The sequence below is a fragment of the Trifolium pratense genome, linkage group LG5, assembly GCF_020283565.1.
Source record: "Trifolium pratense cultivar HEN17-A07 linkage group LG5, ARS_RC_1.1, whole genome shotgun sequence".
NCBI classification, from domain to species: Eukaryota; Viridiplantae; Streptophyta; class Magnoliopsida; order Fabales; family Fabaceae; genus Trifolium; species Trifolium pratense.
In genome coordinates this window covers 40,405,689-40,425,338 of record NC_060063.1, presented here as the reverse complement: position 1 = coordinate 40,425,338, position 19,650 = coordinate 40,405,689, and the positions used below count along the sequence as shown (strand labels likewise).

At 29.8% G+C, this 19,650-nt stretch overlaps 1 pseudogene; it reads right to left on the bottom strand.

The window, feature by feature from the left end:
* Positions 1-8,583: 8,583 nt before the first annotated feature.
* Positions 8,584-12,484, bottom strand: LOC123886658 (annotated as a pseudogene).
* Between the last annotated feature and the right edge of the window lie 7,166 nt (positions 12,485-19,650).

Here is a 19,650-nt window from a genome sequence, read left to right as displayed (position 1 = left end):
GTTAAAATTTATATGGGTCCCATAAAATTTATATGGGTCCATATTTTTTTATGGGACCCATGTGAATTTCAACCAATAAAAGAGAGTGTGTTGGAGTGTGTTTGTTAAAGAGTGTGTTGCTAGCATTATTCTTATTTTTTTAATGAACTAATTTTTTAATTAATTTTTAAAACTTTGTAAATTGTTTTTTTTAAAAAATAAAAAAAAAAAGAAAAACACAATTATTCAAACGTTTAATAAAAAATAAATTAATACATTTTTTCTATTTTAAAACTAATGTTATTTTTTAAATTTTTAAATGCCACGTGAGCTATTTTTAGTTAAAAAAGTCAATGGGGGGCTAGCAAATGCAAAAGGGGATAAACTTGGGGGGCCAAAATTGCACAGTTGAAACTTGGAGGGCCAAAATCGCATAATTGTCAAACTTATGGGGTTAAAATCGCACAATTGAAACCTGAGGGGCCAAAATCGCACAATTGTGAAACTTGGGGGACCAAAACTGCAATAATGTCGATATGACCCTCTCTCAATAATTGATTCTTGGATCGAGTCACCTATTTAGAAGGTAGCTAAATCATTATAAAAGAGACGCAAATGTCTCATTACCAACTCGAACATTAGTCTTATAGTGGATATGGTTTTAAATTGTGAATGTTGCGGTTGTTGCAATCGTTGTCATTGTGGTTGCTGCAACGCCTAATACAGTTGTTGCGGCGTGAAATCATTTTGAAATTTCGCAAATTAATATCTAAGTTGTGAGTATACCTTTTCTTTTGTCAACTTATGTTATCCACATCGGTCATTAATTAACTCTTATTATTATTCTCTCAAGATAGATTTCAAATTGAAATAAATGAAACATATACCTTCAAATTTTAGATTTGGTGTGTATATATATTGTGTGTTTTGTGTTCGCTAAGGTTTTGTTATTGTTGTTGAACTACAATGACTTGTTTCAAAGGTTTGTTAAGTTGTTAATCTTAAAAAATGAGGAATTAGAATTTTGTTTTCTAAACTATGTTTCTTTAAAAAATTTGACGGACCATTCGTCTCAAGATGAAAAAATAGACGCGAATGGCATCGATGATCTTAAGAAGAAGTCTTTGCAAATGGCTGAAGGAGTCAAAAAGGCAGTAGTTGGTTTAGCCTTAGAGGAAGCGAAAGTACTCTTTGACTTCAGCTACATTTCATGGAAAAGATTTCTTTGAGACCAGCTCTATGCTGATATCATTTATTCTATTAGGAAAATATTTGGAGATTATGGTTAAAGGGAAAACAAGTTTTGGTAAGCTGCTTATTTTTTGTTCATGTGTTTGCTTTTTCCATGATTCTCCCATGCTTCCTTCATATGGTGATTAGTTAAACTATAAAATGATCACTCTTTGTTTCCTTTTAAGATGGATCTTCAGCATTCTTGTTCAGGTTTCTGTGACTTTTTAGTTGTCATATACTAAGAAAACTAATAAATTTTGTTATTTTTGATGAAATTATTTGTCATTTCATATAATACTCTTAACTATTTATTGGATTTTGATTCCATGCCATCACAAATCCACGCATTCGCACAATGAGCATATTGGTAGTCGTTAGATCACAATTGGACCATTCGACCTCGACCCGCTGATTTATTACCTCATTACATCAATTTCTATCTTTGCATATTTCAATTAGAAATAAATATCTATGTATAATGTGTCATTGTGTGTGTGTGTTTTTGTGTTCGTTAAACCAACAATGCGTTAGTGCAAGAGCTGAAGCTCCAAAGATTTGTTAAGTTTTTCAATCTGAAAATATAATGAGGAAATATAACTTTGTTTTCTATTATATTTTCCTTTGAATTCTTTTCTCAGGTTTAATAAAATCTTGGTCTCCAGATGAAAAACCTTTGTTACCAACATAAGAAGCTGATGTTACACCTGACCACATGCTTAGGCTTGAAAATGATAATCATTTTGAAATGTCGTCTAGGAAAAACGTCACCCTTGTATGGTGTTCCTACAAAGAATTTTGTACAATTTATAATAATTTTGTAGTAAGCCACATCTAAATACAACATAGTTTCTCTATAATATTGTCCATGAATACATAAGGACTCAATAGGTCATTCCAACAATCCAACAACAATCATGTAAAAACTATCCCCAAATATGTGTTAAGCCACATCTAAATACAACAGAGTTTCTCTATAATATTGTCCATGAATACATAAGGACTCAATAGGTCATTCCAACAATCCAACAACAATCATGTAAAAACTGAATAGGGGAATTGTTGTTGATGTTCTCAATAGATGAATTATCAAGAACATCATGAACAAAATGCAAAACAGAAGGAAACATGTTGAAAGTAGTATCATCTAAATTGTGACAACATTGTTAGAGAGATACAAAGTAGTATCATATATGTTGTAATGGTTCAATGGCATAGTAATGGTTCAATCTGCATGGGTCCGACTAAATAGAGTTGGTAGGACAAGCTGTGAACCGGCCCTGAATATGCCAAAATTTTCTTTATTATTTTATATTCATTTTCATTTGGTTCTAAAATGCCTATTCACCATTTATCTCTCACAAGATAACCATGATCAAAATTTTTTTTAGTTGGTAGTTGTAACACCCAAACCCATTATTTATATAATTCTACTTTTAGTAAAAATCTTTTTCAAAATACGCGGCGGAAAATCAAAGTTTATTATTATAAAAGTCATGGTTCGAGCATTACACTCTTCAATCAAAATAACACTAATGTAGTTAATTAGTAAAATGCTTGTTTATACAAATCTTTGAATCAAATAATATATTTATTGATTATACAAAACAACCTAGATAAGGAGACTCTATATACAATATAAAACCCCTTTTCCCGTGTCACAATCAGAGCCGAGCTTCACCGACGACTCGACATCGAATATCACAAAACCTGTGAATCTGGACCCCCAACGGTCCAGCACATAACACATAAAAGAGAGTTAGACAACATACTCAAAATATACAAGTGTAAGTAAATGGTACTTAAACACTTCTTCATAAAAACATGCATAATCATACATTATACATATACATCACCATCATTCATGCATATTCATATATCATGCATATACTTCATTTATCACATCTAATTAGGAGTTACAACCTAATTGTTCTCGCACTTCATTTATAAGCATACATCATTAACCTCATTCAATTATAAGCTACGAAAGGTTATAACCAAATATCAATCATAATTCACAAGATATTGAAGCCAATTACATTTAAAAATCATCGGACAATCAACACATACATCAAGTCTAACACACATAGACAATTATCACAAACTCCAAACATATGTGTCACATATCAAATATCAAATAATGTACACATATCCTAATGCAATCTAATGCCACAATCTTCATGCTATGTCCCCTAGACATATCTAATGCATGTGGTACCATCGTCTTTATTAGAGTATCTCACCTCTAATATTCGTCTTTATCGGATAAATATAATCTGATATCCGTCTTTATTGGAATATCCAATATACAACAACAATTCATGAATGCATGTATGTTTTCATGAATATTCTCACATCAACAATCACATTTAGCATTAAGCTCGTCATTTATAAATGTGGAACACTATCCAACATTTCGTCTTTATTAAGATAACACTATACCTTAATATAGTCTTTATTAGAATAACATAATTCTAATATCCTTCTTTATTAAGTTGGTTAACACCTTAATATACTTCTTTGATATTTAAACAAACATCATCAACAATCATCAACATATAACATGCATTTACTCACATTTTTAACATAATACTAAAAATATAAGTAAAGTGTATTAATCATACATTTTATCATAAAACAAACTCCGGAATCGGAATCTGCGTGAAAAACTGGGTAAAATACATAATATAACATATTAGAACCCTCAAAGCCATTCAAATTTCAAAACAGCAAAGTGCTGTGCTGTCACGGTGGCTGAGCGAGGGCTTAGCGAGCCGTAGCGAACCTGCCCTGTTCGCTGAGCGAAGGCTTAGCGAGCTGTAGCGAACCACACCAGTGGAACTCATGCTCGTGGCGAGCTGTAGCGAGCCGTAGCGAACAGCTCCTGTCAAGAATGCTCAAAACTCACGTTTTTCACTCCAAATCACCCAAAAATCCCATTTTTCATGTTATAAACCCCAAATGAGTTTGTATTCAAGTGCAACAAACATATCTAAACACAAAAGGACGGTTCATTTCACCGATCTAATATTTTTACTACGAAAAAGTAATGATTTAACACTTTTACTCAAAACTCTCAAGAACACAAAGTTCTTGAGTTTAATCATTCATAAACTTCGTTTTTAACCATTAAATTCGTTCATACATCATGATAAGAGCATATTAAACATGTTATGAACCTTAGAATCGATTTCCATTAAGAAAATCCATTCACAACTAAAACGAAAATGGGGTGGAGGAAGTTCGGGTGAGGAGAAATCGACATTCTCCCCTTCCTCGAGTCACCCACGAATATGAAATCTACTCTCTTACCTGGATTCGAAGAAAACTCGAAGATTGATCTTGAATCTCTCCCTTTTCCTTTGCCCTAGCTCCCAAACTCTCTTCCTCCTCTCTAGCTCCCACAAGAACAAAAGAGAAAATAATGAATTCTCTCTCCCTCTCATGGCCATATGGCGCCCCCCCACTAAGCTCACAAGGCCCATTGGGCCTCAAGCCCAATTGGCTTGGCCCAATAACACGTTAACTTACTCTACTCGCTTAATAACTAAAGTACTCGATAAATAACTTAAAGTTACTATCTTACTTAAAAACCACGTCACCAAATAATTAAACACTTAAATAATGAATAATAAATTTGGGTCGTTACAGTAGTGTTCGCATTAGTTGCCATAATGCTATTTTGCAAGTCATGATAATGGCCATATTATATAGGACCAACCCGTTAAACTTTTAATTGCACTTTTATGGTTCTTTGATAGCACTTTTTGTTAAACCTAAAATATTTTGGTTCTGCATATTCTTATATTGACAGGTTAAGCATAACAATATCTCAATAATTACAACACTGAATCAAAAATCCTTTTTTCCTTAGAATTCTAAAGTTGGGACAAGAATGGGATGCAAATCAAGTATTTCGCTTACTTATCACCTCATAACAGATCTAGACATCTGGTGCAACTTGAATAGATATACACAAACTCGGATTTCCTGCAATCAGCAAGAATCCACAGTCATGTAGGCATGACGACATGGGTCATCTGATCTTGATTGGGCGGTTCAAAAAAAGACATATTTGATTTTTTTTGTCATTTATAATTTAGAATATCAAGCTTGAATTTGGATTGTCCAATCTTGATTAAACTACTCGTGGTGTCTAATTGCGTGACTGTAGAAAGAAATGTATACGCTAATAAATTTCCAGAAAATAAATGCATTCCGAGCAAAATCATATTATTTTTTGGATAAGCTAAGAAAATAAAGGGTATCAAAGGGTTTTTAAACATCTCAAATACATTGACACTTCAAAGACAATCACCATCTACCATAATCTCATAATAATATACTCCAAAAGGAAAAACGTTATGTCTACATGGGAGGACGCACCCCATACCCATAAAAAACAAGAAGAAGATAAAAGAGAATCCCTAAAGTTTTGATAAAAGAAACTTCATTGAAAATTAGATATGTAAGAACACCTTTTAAGCGAGTGTTGTAATGACTATTAACACTTCTAGCCAATTTACTTAACTTCTTTCGTTGATGCTCGGAAATGCACAGAGCGAAAGATAACTATATTTGGGGTTATGTTCATAGAAGAGTTGCTCTAACATTGTTGATGTGAATGCATACTTTTACAGTGCGGTCTATGATGTGTAATCATGTCGCGAACCGTGCACAACTTAATTTGAAGCTTTATTTCGCAAGACTAATTTTTGAGTTACAATGAATATTTTATAGTTTATAAATTAATCATATGATCAAAATATACATGTTTAGTAGTGAATTATTTTCCTTAGTGTGTTTACAAGTTGAATTTGAAAGCATTTTGAAGGAAATTTTTTTGGAAGGTTAAATCTATATATATATATATATATATATATATATATATATATATATATATATATATATATATATATATATAATTTTTGTATTTTTTAAAGAATAGCATCATGGCCCGCGATAAGGGTGTGCAACTAGGCCCATAGCACTGGGCCACAAGGCCCAAATTTCCATAATTATATTAACCCATCTATAAAAGATGTTTTCTCTCCCCATCCCCCGTGAATCTTTTATACTCCCCAATAATGTTCTGGTAAACACTCAAATGGGGTTATATTATTGATATTTGATTGAATAATGTTACATAAGCTTAGACCAAAGAAAGGTCCATATGCTTGAGAATAAAAAAAAAGTGTCTCCTTTGACCATGAATGACCAATGCTATTTATAGAGTTTCATTCCTTCTTCTAAAAGCTCCATTACCCTGTTTTTCGGCCACCTCCTTCTTCCTCCGTGAATGGAGCTATTGGGGGTGGTTATTTTTCTCCTTATCCTCTATCACGGTGGATCATGGTGGGTGGTTGCTATCTTCTTCCTCAAGAGTCGTCAGAGTGGAAGATCATGGGGAGGAGATATTTTCCTCTGCTTAACGCCACAATTTCAAAATATTGGCGCCATCACAGTTTGTCCCGCCTTGCATTGTTTGAAATTGTGGATTGGATCATATTGGGCCACCTCTTGTTGGGCCTTGGTAAAAGATTCACAGGGGGGAGAGAAAACATCTCTATAAAATACACAAACAATCAACAAAAACATAAGAGGGATTAACATTTTCTTATAGGTTTAAAATTTAGTCTATTTGAAATTGACTCAATGAAATAAGAGGGATGAACTTAAAGCAGGTTTTACGGGTTGGAATATAGCGAGTCTGAACTAGAAAAATGCAAATGGGGCTAAGCAGAGGGTCGGCCCTAGACTTAGACGATGTTTTCTCTTTAGGCCCCCCATGGTTCTTTTTCCTCTTGGAATTTACTTTTTTGCCCTTCAATAAAAATTTTGGTTGCTACGAACCGAATTTTTTTTGCCTTGAAAAAAAAAATTTGGTTTCTGTTAACCAAATTTTTCCTGAATTTGAACTAGAAAAAATGTTGGTTTCTGCGAACTGAAGTTTTTAGCAAGGGCAAAATTGGAATATTTGGGGGTATAAAAGATACATGGGAGGCCTAGAGAGAAAACATCGACTTAGACTAGGAGTGTACGACCTAGGGCCCCAAATTTTAGAGGCCCAAATTCTATTTTAATAGTGTTATAAAAGAAATCTACTTGAAATCATCGATGTCACAAGAGATTAAACAGTTTGGCAACTTTGTCAATTGAGAAGTGTTGGGTTTTTGAGATTGGCTACATTTTGCAAAAGCCAACCAGCCAGATGCTGGACTGAGATGTTGTAGCATCATCGTACATCATCCTGATGCTCTGTTTTCGTGCAAAATTTTTATTTCAAATCTCAGTCAAGATTTGCTTCAATTATATATGCAAGCACGTGCGCCTGGGCAAAACGAGTCTTGCTCAACAAGTTTTCATGAAGTCGGTTGAAGGAATATTATTTAAAACAAAAATATAATTATATTATATTTTTGCGTTTTTTTTGTTTGGTCACACATGAAACAAAACAAATTATATTTCTGAAAATAATATAGGGTTGGCCACAATTCCTACAGCTGTATTTGTCTGAAGACCTGGCTTGCACATCAAGACAATTGAAGACTATAAATATGTGAAGCCTCAAGCTATTCTACTCATGTATTCTAAACCGTGTATTTTACAAAGTGTGAGTTTTTAAGGTTTAGAGTTTGTATCTTTTGTCAGCCTTTCTTGTGTCACTTTGATGCAAGTTTAGGATTGTGTTTTTATTGTTAATTTTAAGCTACTCCTAAGCTTTTGAAGTACGGAGTTAGCGTGTGTGATTCACTCAAGAGCTTTTAAGCAAGAGTGTGGTCTAGTTTCTAGGAGAGTGTCTTCATCTTGATTATTATTATTGACAGCAACATGGTACGTGTTGTTAGAGGGAATTTGGGACGGGGTCTCATTATCTAAGAGGTTCTTAGATAGGATTGCACGGGTAGTGTCTAGACGATAAGTCAAGTACCGGGTGTTGGTCGAGGGCTTTGAACTAGAGCTATTATAGTGGATTCATTCCTGGATTGGTATCCCCCAGAGTAGGTGACGTTGCATTGAACTGGGTTAACAAACTATCTGTGTTATTTATTATTCTGTCGTTTATTGCTTTATTTTATTCAGCGCCTGTCTTGCTGCAACATATGCTATAGCATCTTGTGCAGCATTGTGTTCACTGCGTGCCAGATTTCAAGAAGGATATGTTAGAGAACATTGATAATGATGTGATTATAAATGATTTTGCATCTTAAAATGCTAAAAAAAAAAAAAAAACGTTTCATATGAATTTCCATGTAAATAGAAGTTTTTTGATATTTTTTAAAACTCCTATTATATATGTTAAATGAAATAAGTTACTTTTCATTCGTTTTGTCAGGGCCCATAATATATTTTTTTTTACATGAAACTTCTCATTCATTGCAATAATAAAATATCATTACAAATGATAGAGGCAACAGGTTCAGGGACATTTCCCCACCACAACATAGATCCTACATTTCTAGCCATTCCTACAAGGCCATAAGCAACCCTATTCTTACACCTCTTAACAGCAACTATACTAACATTAAGCAATCTACCTAACAAGTCAAGACAGTCAGCAATTATCAAATCAATTTATGCATTACAAAAAGACCCATAAGCACACTTCACTACAACTTCCGAGTCTAATTCCACAACCACATCCTGCAATTTTTGTTCAAAAATCCAATTGAGACACCATCGCAACCCCAAAGCTTCTGCCATAGAGGTGTAGAATTAATTGTTTCCCTCTTTGTAATCGCTGCTAACACACCACCTTCAGAGTTCCTAGAAATCAGTCCCCAACAAGTATAATTATCATCAAAACAACCGGCATCAATGTTAATTTTTGTGACCCCCACAGCAGGAGAAACCCAACCATCAACTGCAGTAGTGCTTAGACCAGAGCTGCCCTCACCTGTAAAAACATTGCAGGCTTCATTAAACTCAGCTGCAAAACCAGAAATTTCAGATGCAATTTTCACAGGACAGAATTGAGAATTATTAAAAACAACATCATTTCGTCCTTTCCAAATGCGCCAGAGGGTGAGACTAAATAATTGAGCTGCTTGAAGGTTGGAGTTGGTGAGCCACTTATGCACCCAATCAGACAGACTCATTAACGGAGGGACATGTAAACCAAGCGGAGAAACAAACCAAAGCCTTTGAATCACCTGGCAGTGCATGAACAAGTGGTCTTGAGATTCTTTCTCAACATGACAAAGAGGACAAGTTGGATCTAAATAGATGCCTTTTGATTAATCCAATCTTTCCCTAGTAGGTAGGATATGTCTAGCCACTCTCCAGAGAAAATTTTTAACACATTGAGGTACCTGGACTTTTCAAAGAGCCTTCCAAAAAGCTTGGTTACCAGCGGTAGAGGGTTCTGGTGTGTATAAAGCTCTGATTCGGAACATAGATTATGAAACCAAGCGAGTGGAATGTAGTTTCTGAACGGATCATTCTTTAAGAATTCTAAATAAAGTTGTTTTTTTAAAAATGTTAAATATTTCATTTTTAAGGCATTAACTTAACATATTTTTATATAATTGTACAATTTTAAATGCATGAAGATTTTTCAATTTTAATGGCTTTAAAAAAGGGAAATGGAGTGTGTTTATCCTCGTAAATTTAGGTCAGTTGATAGGGACATTACATTTTATATATATATATAGGAGTTGGAGTTTGAACTTTAAACATTCTACTTATTCATCTTAAGGGTATAACTTTATCTAATACTCCTTCCATTCCAAAATGCAAGTCATTTTGGAAAAAAATTTGTACCAAAATGTAAGTCGTTTTAGAATATCAATGTATAATTTTAGTTGATCTTCCTAAAATACCCTTGTTATTACTTTTTCCATATTTTCTTTTTAACTTTCCCATGCATGCTTTTATTGTCTGTCTGCACAGTTTACCTATTACCAATAAAAAGTCATCTTTCAATAGCAGTATACAAAAAGAGGAAATACCTAGTACTTGTTTGATGTTTCATTGCAACTTTTCATTGGTACATGTCTTTTTTATATGTTATGTAATTAAATTATTTGACAAAAACGAGAAAAAATAAATGAATCTTGTCATGCATGATTTACGGACAAGAGTAAAATCTGATTTTTACCTTATGAAATTTTTCATAAGTTATTTTCTCACAACTAGTATCCGGACCCGTGCCAAGCACGGGTTAAAAAGTGACTATAAAAATTAAGATTTTAATATTTCAAATTTCATAATTATCTAACACAAAAAATGATAAATTACACTAATATATATATATATATATATATATATGTTTAATAAGTCACCAAATTTTTTTGTCTTTAAAAATATGTGTAACAAATTTTGCTACTTCAAAAATTAAAATGCCAATAATTAAATAATGACTAAAATTTTGGAAAAAACAAATAAGCCAAAAAAATCATTTTTTTTAATAAGGGATCTAAATTTTACTTTTATGAAAATATGAAGACCAATATACATTTAAATTTATTTTTATTACAAAAACAATTTAACACAATTCAAATTTGCTGCGCACATAAAATAAAGTAGAGTAGTTACATTCGAAGATCATCTTTTTATTTCTAAACTTTTGACTTTCTGCATTTTATTTAAAGTAAATTAGTTACATGCGAATATCATATTTTTCTTACGGTTAGCCTGACATAATTCGGTTCCTGCTTTATCCTTACTCAATCATCGGAAGTTGGACACTTCCTTTATTTTTACTCGATGTGGCCTCCAGGAAACGACTTTCCTTCATTATGTTCAGGACTATACATTCTCTAGAAACCTTTGGCACCACATTGAATTCAATGACTGAACTTTCTTCTCTATAATTGACGCACATGATTGGCTCAAGGTTGGCTCCATGTGTCCCCAAGCTAATTCCTTCTCGGCTGATGTTTGGTGTATGGAGATATCATAATTTAATTTATTTAAACAATGAATCTTGTCCTTAAATCAGCTATCCTTCAACATCCAGAGCTTGATCGAGATTTTCACGTCTTTTTTCTCCTCTAATCACGTTGGTACAGGTTCATCAAATGGAACAATGAAAACTTCTCTTGGTGGTCCTCAACGTTGACGGTAGTTGTTTAGGTTCCCCGATTAGAGCTAGTTATGAGGGTCTTATCAGATACAATTTATATTTTTACTTACCAGACTTTTCTGGTTTCATTCGTGAGTCGTCTGACATGATGCTTACGAAACTTTATGTTGTTTATAGAGGTCTTACATTGGCCAAAAACTTGATTTTCTATCGGTAATTACTCCCAAGCACGGGCTAGAAAGGCCTAATTGATTTTTACAAATTTAACAATTATCGTGTGATTTATATATTATTATTCTTTATTTTGAAATTAATTTTTTTATGCTATTTTTTTTGTTTAATTTTATGCTAAAATTTTATTAAGACAAAAAGAAATAGATTAAAACTAAGGGACGTAAACCGAAACGGCGATTTTTTTCTTCGATTTTTCCAATTTTAAAATTTTGTAGTATATCAGTTTTCAACCCGATATGGATCAGACATAGACACCGTTCAACTGATCGGACCAACCGGTTTAGTCCGATTTTAAAACTCGCTTGATTTAAGTTCATAAGAAAACTGGAAAAAAAAATCATAATTTAAAAGAAAACGAAAACGACATAAAAAATATGAGAAAAATGAATATGCACTAATGGTGTAAAATAATTTTATATTGTCAACCAATAACAACCATGTTTTCCGTCACTTTACCCCATTTTGTTGATATGACATGTCAAATTGAAATTTTTTTATTACATGATAGTGTAAAATTATTTTACACTGTCAGTGCATCTTCATTAAACTCAAAAAATATTACACAATAGAATTTGAAGTAGAAGAGACTAACCAAAGTTTAAGTAGACAACACTTCAAGTGAAAATTTACTTTTTAAAGTTTGAACCGAATAGTAGTCCCCATATTAATTAACAAAAATAAAAATAGTCCCTTGTATTATTATATGAGTAAAAATATAAGCCTTATATTAATATATGTGTAAAAAAAATAAGCCTCATATAAATTACAAAAAAATTCCTCATAATATCATTAGTAAAATAAATATGAAACAAAATATTAAATAAATATAGAACCATGTATAACTTATATCATTTAATTGTACATGTCAATATCCTCTTGATTAGGCATGACAATTGGTAGAGTATGAGTAGGGTACTATAGTACTCATCCCCATACCCGCAGTTTGAAAAAAATACATATACTCGTCCCCAAACCCTGCATGGGTAACAACCTTTGTACCTGTGCCCATACCATATGGGCACCTAAGTACCCATACCCGTACCCGTTACCCGCATTTTTGCGAAAAATAAATTGATCAATTATAAAAAATCATATCATTTTAATAGAAAATTATAAACAAAATCATTACTAACCTCAAGTTAAAATTCATATATTTGTTGACATATTCACATTGGATTTGCATAATCTTATAAATAAACATTTTTATTAAAAATGTATAAGAGTATAACTTTTTAAAATTGATATACATATATATTATTATATAATAATATAAATAAAATAAAAAAAATAAATATTTTGTGGGTATGGCGCGAGGTGGGTACTAAGGTACCCGTACCCGCACCAATACCCGCTCATTTTTATGGGTAATTACCTATACTCGGGCCCGTACCCAACATACAGGTTTTTACCCTATCCGTCGTGGGTTTTTTTGTGGGTGCCCATTGGGGATGTGTCAAATTGTCATCCCGACTCCTGATAATATGAGTAAAAATATAAGTCTCATATAAATTACAAAAAAAATCTACATAAATTACAAAATAAAAATAGACCCCGTATTAATATATGAATATAAATATAACCCCATGTAAGTAAATAAAAAAGTAGACCCTCATATAAATTATAGAAAAATAACGCATGTCCCTTAATATATGAGTAAAATATATACTCTTGAAGGTCTCTAAGCAAACAAAAAAAAAGAGTTAAATTAATCTCATAATATCTATAGTAAAATAAATATGAAACAAAAATAACCTAAAAAAATTATCTTATATTAGTTAATTTCCACATCAATACCCTCAAAATAAAATTGTACTGGACAAAATATCGGGGCATCATCGCCTAAGACCTAACTCGCCTAAGTGGGTTGTTCGCCTAAAAATGATGAAAGGTCCGTCGGGATAGAGGGTCTGATGAAGATATTTCCCTAAATGGAAGAAGGGGTCAGCAGGAACTCCGTCAAACCTCAGGAGATTGAGGACCAAAATTATAGTCCATGTGAGATATATGTCCCTAAATAGGTGGAACGGTCATCTTCACATCGTGGTGAGGATATCTCGCCCCAAGTTGTTATTCCTAGGCCTATATAGGCCACTCTACATTTCTAAAGAATCGTCACTTTCTATATATACTCATCTATTCTAATCCTGAGACCTAGAATTATCTCTAGATAAGCTAAATATATACTCCCTAAAATAAATGCATGAACAAAAATAAATATAGAACCTTGTATATTGTATAAAGTTTTAAAATAATAGGTCTATGTATTAATATTTGAATAAAAATATAGTACTCATATAAATACATGAGTAAAAATACCGGCCCGATATAAATTATAAAATAAAAATAGACCACGTATTAATATATTAATATAAATATAGTCCATGTATAAATTAAAAAAATAGATCTCGTATAAATAAAAAATAAAATAAAAAACATATATAGACCCCATAAAAAATACAAAAAATAGGTCTATGTATTAATATATATGAGTAAAAATATGAGCTCTCAGTCCACAAATCCTAACTCAACTGGCAGAAATGCCGAAAATGCTAGTGCCGAAATATTAAGTAATTTTTTTATTATTTCAATTTAACTTTGCATAATCTTTTGAAGAAAGTCAATAATATTATAAAATGAGTAAGGATTCGTCGACAACAGGTGCCAAAGTTTAGTTTGATACCAAATCTCAACCGTATATTTTTTTTATAAGCACCGTATATTTTATTTAATCTAAGGCTCATAATAGTTTGACACCAAATCTCAACCGTATATTTTATTTAATCTGAGGCTCATAATAGTTTCTAAATTAACACAATTCTATTTAATTACGGTGTATCCTTTTCACTCGATCAATCCTATTGATTTCAATTTCAATAATTCAAAAACTGAATTCTCTGGTTTCCTTGTTCAATATATAACGTAGCAAAGTTTGAAAATATATCTTCTCCTCGCCGATTTCAATTACACAGTCACCATTGTTCATATACCTAAGTATTGATAACTTTTGATTTTTTTGGTGCATTGAATCGGCAGAATTACCAGCAATTCAAATTAATTTAAAGGGGTTTTCATTACACCAAAATCAATGGAGATGATGCATTATCTTGTGACTTTCAAATTTTTATTTTGTTTATAAAAGATTATTTTACGCTATTAAGTATAAGATTTTTTTGACTGAAAAAAGTATAAGATTTTTTTGTACCAAAAAAACTATAAGAATTTTTTATTTAGGGAAATATATTTGTCCGGTCTATTAAATGTCGCATAGATGATGGTGGTCAGTAATAATTAGCTTGTTATATGTGATAATATTTTGGTACCGAAAAATAAACTTATTTTTTTAGCAAAAAAAACTTGTTATACATGCAAATTTTTGCAAAAAAAATAAATGCAAATTTCTATCATACTCCCTCCATTCCATAATATAAGCAAAAAAAATAATTTCACACTTATTAAGAAAAGTGGAATATGATGATTTGAAGTATGATTTTTTGTGTTTTTCTTGAAATAAGTTTCATGGGAATATGTAAAAAGAATTTTTATTTGGTTATTTATTATTGAGAAAAGAAGAGAGAGAGTAAATTAAATGCAATTTGCATTTAATTTTATGAGAATAAATAAAAGTAAATTTTGAAAATGATAAAAGTTAGTTTTTTTTGCTTATAATTTTGGACATAAAAAAGTGATTTTTTTTCTTATAATATGGGACGGAGTGAGTAGTTGAATGTAAAGAGAAAACTTTCAATCAAATATTAAAGAGGAAACCTTTTTTTAAGGCACCAAAGAAGAAAAAAAACGCCAGAAATTGATCGATGTACACATAAATAATTTTATTAATTAATATTTGACAACAAATATGGTTTATTTTTTTTTATAGACAAAATCAAAATAAGATGCAGGAAGAGGTACTTCAACCCATTACAACAAATGATTAACAATGAAGACAACTAATAGGATTATTACACTATCAAACAAAAGAATAAACACTATTAGCATCCAAATTAAGAAGTTAATTTGAGGCCCCACAAAATGTTCTCAATATTCTTGCATTCTCCCATGAAAACAACTTTGTTTCTCGTGTTCCATATCTTTCTTTATGATCACATTCCTGAAAAATAGAAGAAGATAGAATGATCAACAAAATTATAGAATAAAGAAGAAAAAGTTGAAGAAAATTATAAAGACAACAAAATATGATTCATAAAAGAGAGAATAAATTAAAAATTCAAGTAATTCAAGTAAATAAATAACAATGAAAATGACTAAAAGAAATAACTAAAAGAAAAGATTTGAAAAATTGTGAGTTGTAGTATTTACACAAAGATCATATATATATAGAGAAAAAAATGGAGATATGAATAATTTTGTCTTTAATATGAAATTAAAATCATTAATAACAAATATGACCAATTAGTCAAAATAATAAATTACATGATTCATCAACAATCAAAAACATTCATATATTATCACATCTTTTTCAAAAAAGAAAATTTCATGATTCTTTTTTTTTTTTGGTCAAGCCATGATTCATTTTTAAAAAAATATAAAATATTATTTTCACGTTTTTTCATTTTGTTTAAATCATTTCATCCACAAATATAAATAAATAAATAAAAATTGGTTTTTAAAATTATTTGAAGTTAGTCAAAAAATAAAATATTTGAAGTTGAAATAATAATAAATGAAATATTTTTATTATTATTTTTAAATCGAATATTTTAATTAATTAGAATTATTTCATTATGAATTATTTTCTTTTTAAGTAGGCAATTTAACATAAGGCATATTTCATTCCTTTTTGAAATAAGGCATATTAGAATATTACTGTTTTAAAAAAAAGAATATAAGGCATATTCCATTTTATTATAAAATAATAATAATTACAATATAAAAAAAATTACTATTTATTTTGTCAATAATTCACTATTATTTTATTTTATTAATAACAAAATGTTCTCAATATTCTTGCATTCTCCCATGAAAACAACTTTGTTTCTCGTGTTCCATATCTTTCTTTATGATCACATTCCTGAAAAATAGAAAAAGAGAGAATGATCAACAAAATTATAGAATAAAGAAGAAAAAGTTGAAGAAAATTATAAAGATAACAAATATGATTCATAAAAGAGAGAATAAATTAAAAATTCAAGTAATTCAAGTAAATAAATAACAATGAAAATAACTAAGAGAAATAACTAAAAGAAAAGATTTGAAAAATTGTGAGTTGTAATATTCACACAAAGATCATATCTTTTATATTATAAGCTTGTATACACAAGCAAATTCTAAACCCTAATTTGTTTTTCCTGTTTTCCCTCCATTTTATCTTGCAATTTTTATTAAAAAATAATACAATTTTGTCTTGACTAGGGTTCAAACCCACAACCCTTCAATGCAAGACAATATTTCCAACCATTATGGCAAGTATACCAATTGTGATTAAAATTATGTGCAATAATTGATAAGCACCATCAATTTTAAAAGTATATCATATCAAAATTATTGTTGACTATATTATTCATCACGAAATATTTTTATGTCTTTCCTGATCAATGATTTTTTTTTCTACCGGATCATAAATTTAGAGAATAATTATCATGTGAGATTTGGAAAGTTATTATCACGTGTAATTTGGAAAGTTATTATCAAACTCAATTCTACTAAATCATTTTTTTTTGCAATACAACCAAACACAACCATAGTCATGTCACTAATCACATTCATTATTTTGTTTTTAATATTGCAGATTTAATATTAACCGATGATCAATTGATATAATATGCACTAGCAGACCAATTGTGATTTAAATTATGTCCACAAAGTGTTAAGCTCCATCAACTTTCATAGGAAAGATTTCATACGATAATTAAGCACCATCAATTTTCATTGCACAATTTAAACAATTAAAAACCGATAATCTCTTATATTATAAGCTTGCTAACATAAGCTAACCCTAAACCAAAATTTTTTTCCCCTCATTTTTTTTTTATTGCAGCTTTATATTAAAAATATACAGATTTGTCATCGAACCTGTATCTCTTACTTACAATAAAACATTTCAACCGCTAAAACATGTTCTTCAATTATGAAAGAATTTAGGAATCCTAATATGTTAACCCTGTTTTCAATAAATTTGAACGGCAGAATTAATCACAATTTTTATTTATTTATGGATGTCTACTTAAGTTTATGTTCTTGATTATGTCTTTAATTTATTTTTTTTAACCTTTAATTATCATCAATTTTTTAACCTTTAGTTATCAGGAATTTTTTTTAATAAGTAAACAAAACGATGGGGTTCAAAAATTATTTAAAAAATATATAAAATATAAAATAAGCACATAAACAAATATAGAATAATTAGTCTATGAAATTCCATATACTACTCTTATTGAAAATGCCCTTAGAATTTTTGTATTTTATTTTTTATTGTTACATATTACACATAATTAGACCCATGCACCGCATGGGTGAAAGTTCTAGTATATATAGAGAGAAAAATGGAGATATGAATAATTTTGTCTTTAATATGAAATTAAAATCATTAATAACAAATATGACCAATTAGTCAAAATAATAAATTACATGATTCATCAACAATCAAAAACATTCATATATTATCACATCTTTTTCAAAAAAGAAAATTCCATGATTCTTTTTTTTTTTGGTCAAGCCATGATTCATTTTAAAAAAATATAAAATATTATTTTCACGTTTTTTCATTTTGTTTAAATCATTTCATCCACAAAAATAAATAAATAAAAATTGGTTTTTAAAATTATTTTAAGTTAGTCAAAAAATAAAATATTTGAAGTTGAAATAATAATAAATGAAATATTTTTATTATTATTTTTAAATCGAATATTTTAATTAATTAGAATTATTTCATTATGAATTATTTCCTTTTTAAGTAGGCAATTTAATATAAGGCATATTTCATTCCTTTTTGAAATAAGGCATATTAGAATATTACTGTTTTAAAAAAAAAGAATATAAGGCATATTCCATTTTATTATAAATATATGTATATCAACATTAAATGTGAGGAATGAGGTTGAATGAGGAGAAGAGAGAGAAAGGGAAATAAGTCTGGCTTATTACATATTATAGATGAATGATAAGATATAACACTTTACTATTTCATGAGAAAATGAAAATCCATTCTCTTAGAAAGCGTTAACAAATCGCCTTAAGGCATTATTTAAATATAAATTTTTAAAAAAAGAGACATTTTTTATAAAAATATGTATATTTCTTATTTAACAAGTGTTTGAATTGTATTTTAAGACAATTTTTTTTTTTTTTTACAAATACTAACATTTTTCTCCAACAAATCACATCAAAATCACCTAATTTTTGTATTTAAGGAGTACAGAGTTCAGTCAAAAACACCTAAGTAACTAACCAACAAATTTGGTAATGGGACAAGACAAAATTTACAGGTCTAAATAGTACTGTACTAATTAAGTAAGTGTTCCCCACTGTCACTGAAACCATACATCATCGATCTTTTGGTCAATGATAGATGAATTGGATCCAGTAAGTCACCGATAGATCCTTTTGTTTTGCACGGTTGCACCTGCACTGCACTGCATACATCCCCCGTGTGAGTCGAACTGCAGAACCACCGCTTTTGTCCTTAATAACTGCAGAATCTTTTTAAAAGATTTAGTACTTTTTTTACCAAAAATATAATAATTAAATTACTATTTATTTATTTTTTAAAATTTAGAGAATGCGATTTTTTTATTAATTAAAATTAGTCGTTTGGAAGTATTTTGGATTTAACCATAATAATAATTAAATTACTTTCACAAAAAAAAAAATTAAATTACTATTTGACCAAAATAATTACATTCATTAATCCCAAAAAAAATAATTACATTCATTATTTGACCAAAAAGAATTAAATATATTTAATTGAAATAATTAAGTTATTTTGACTAAACTAATTAAATTTATTTGACAACAAAAAAGATTAAAATAAATATTGTTTTTTATTTATTTATTTTTATTCGAGTGAATATCCATTTTAATCCTTCACAATTTTCTAACGACTCATTTTTATCCCTAACAAAAGTAAATTTTAATTAATCCCTAATATTTTTATATTAAAGATAAATTTGATAGTCAACAGATTATGAAGGATCAAAATAGATCTTCATTCTAAATTTTATTTA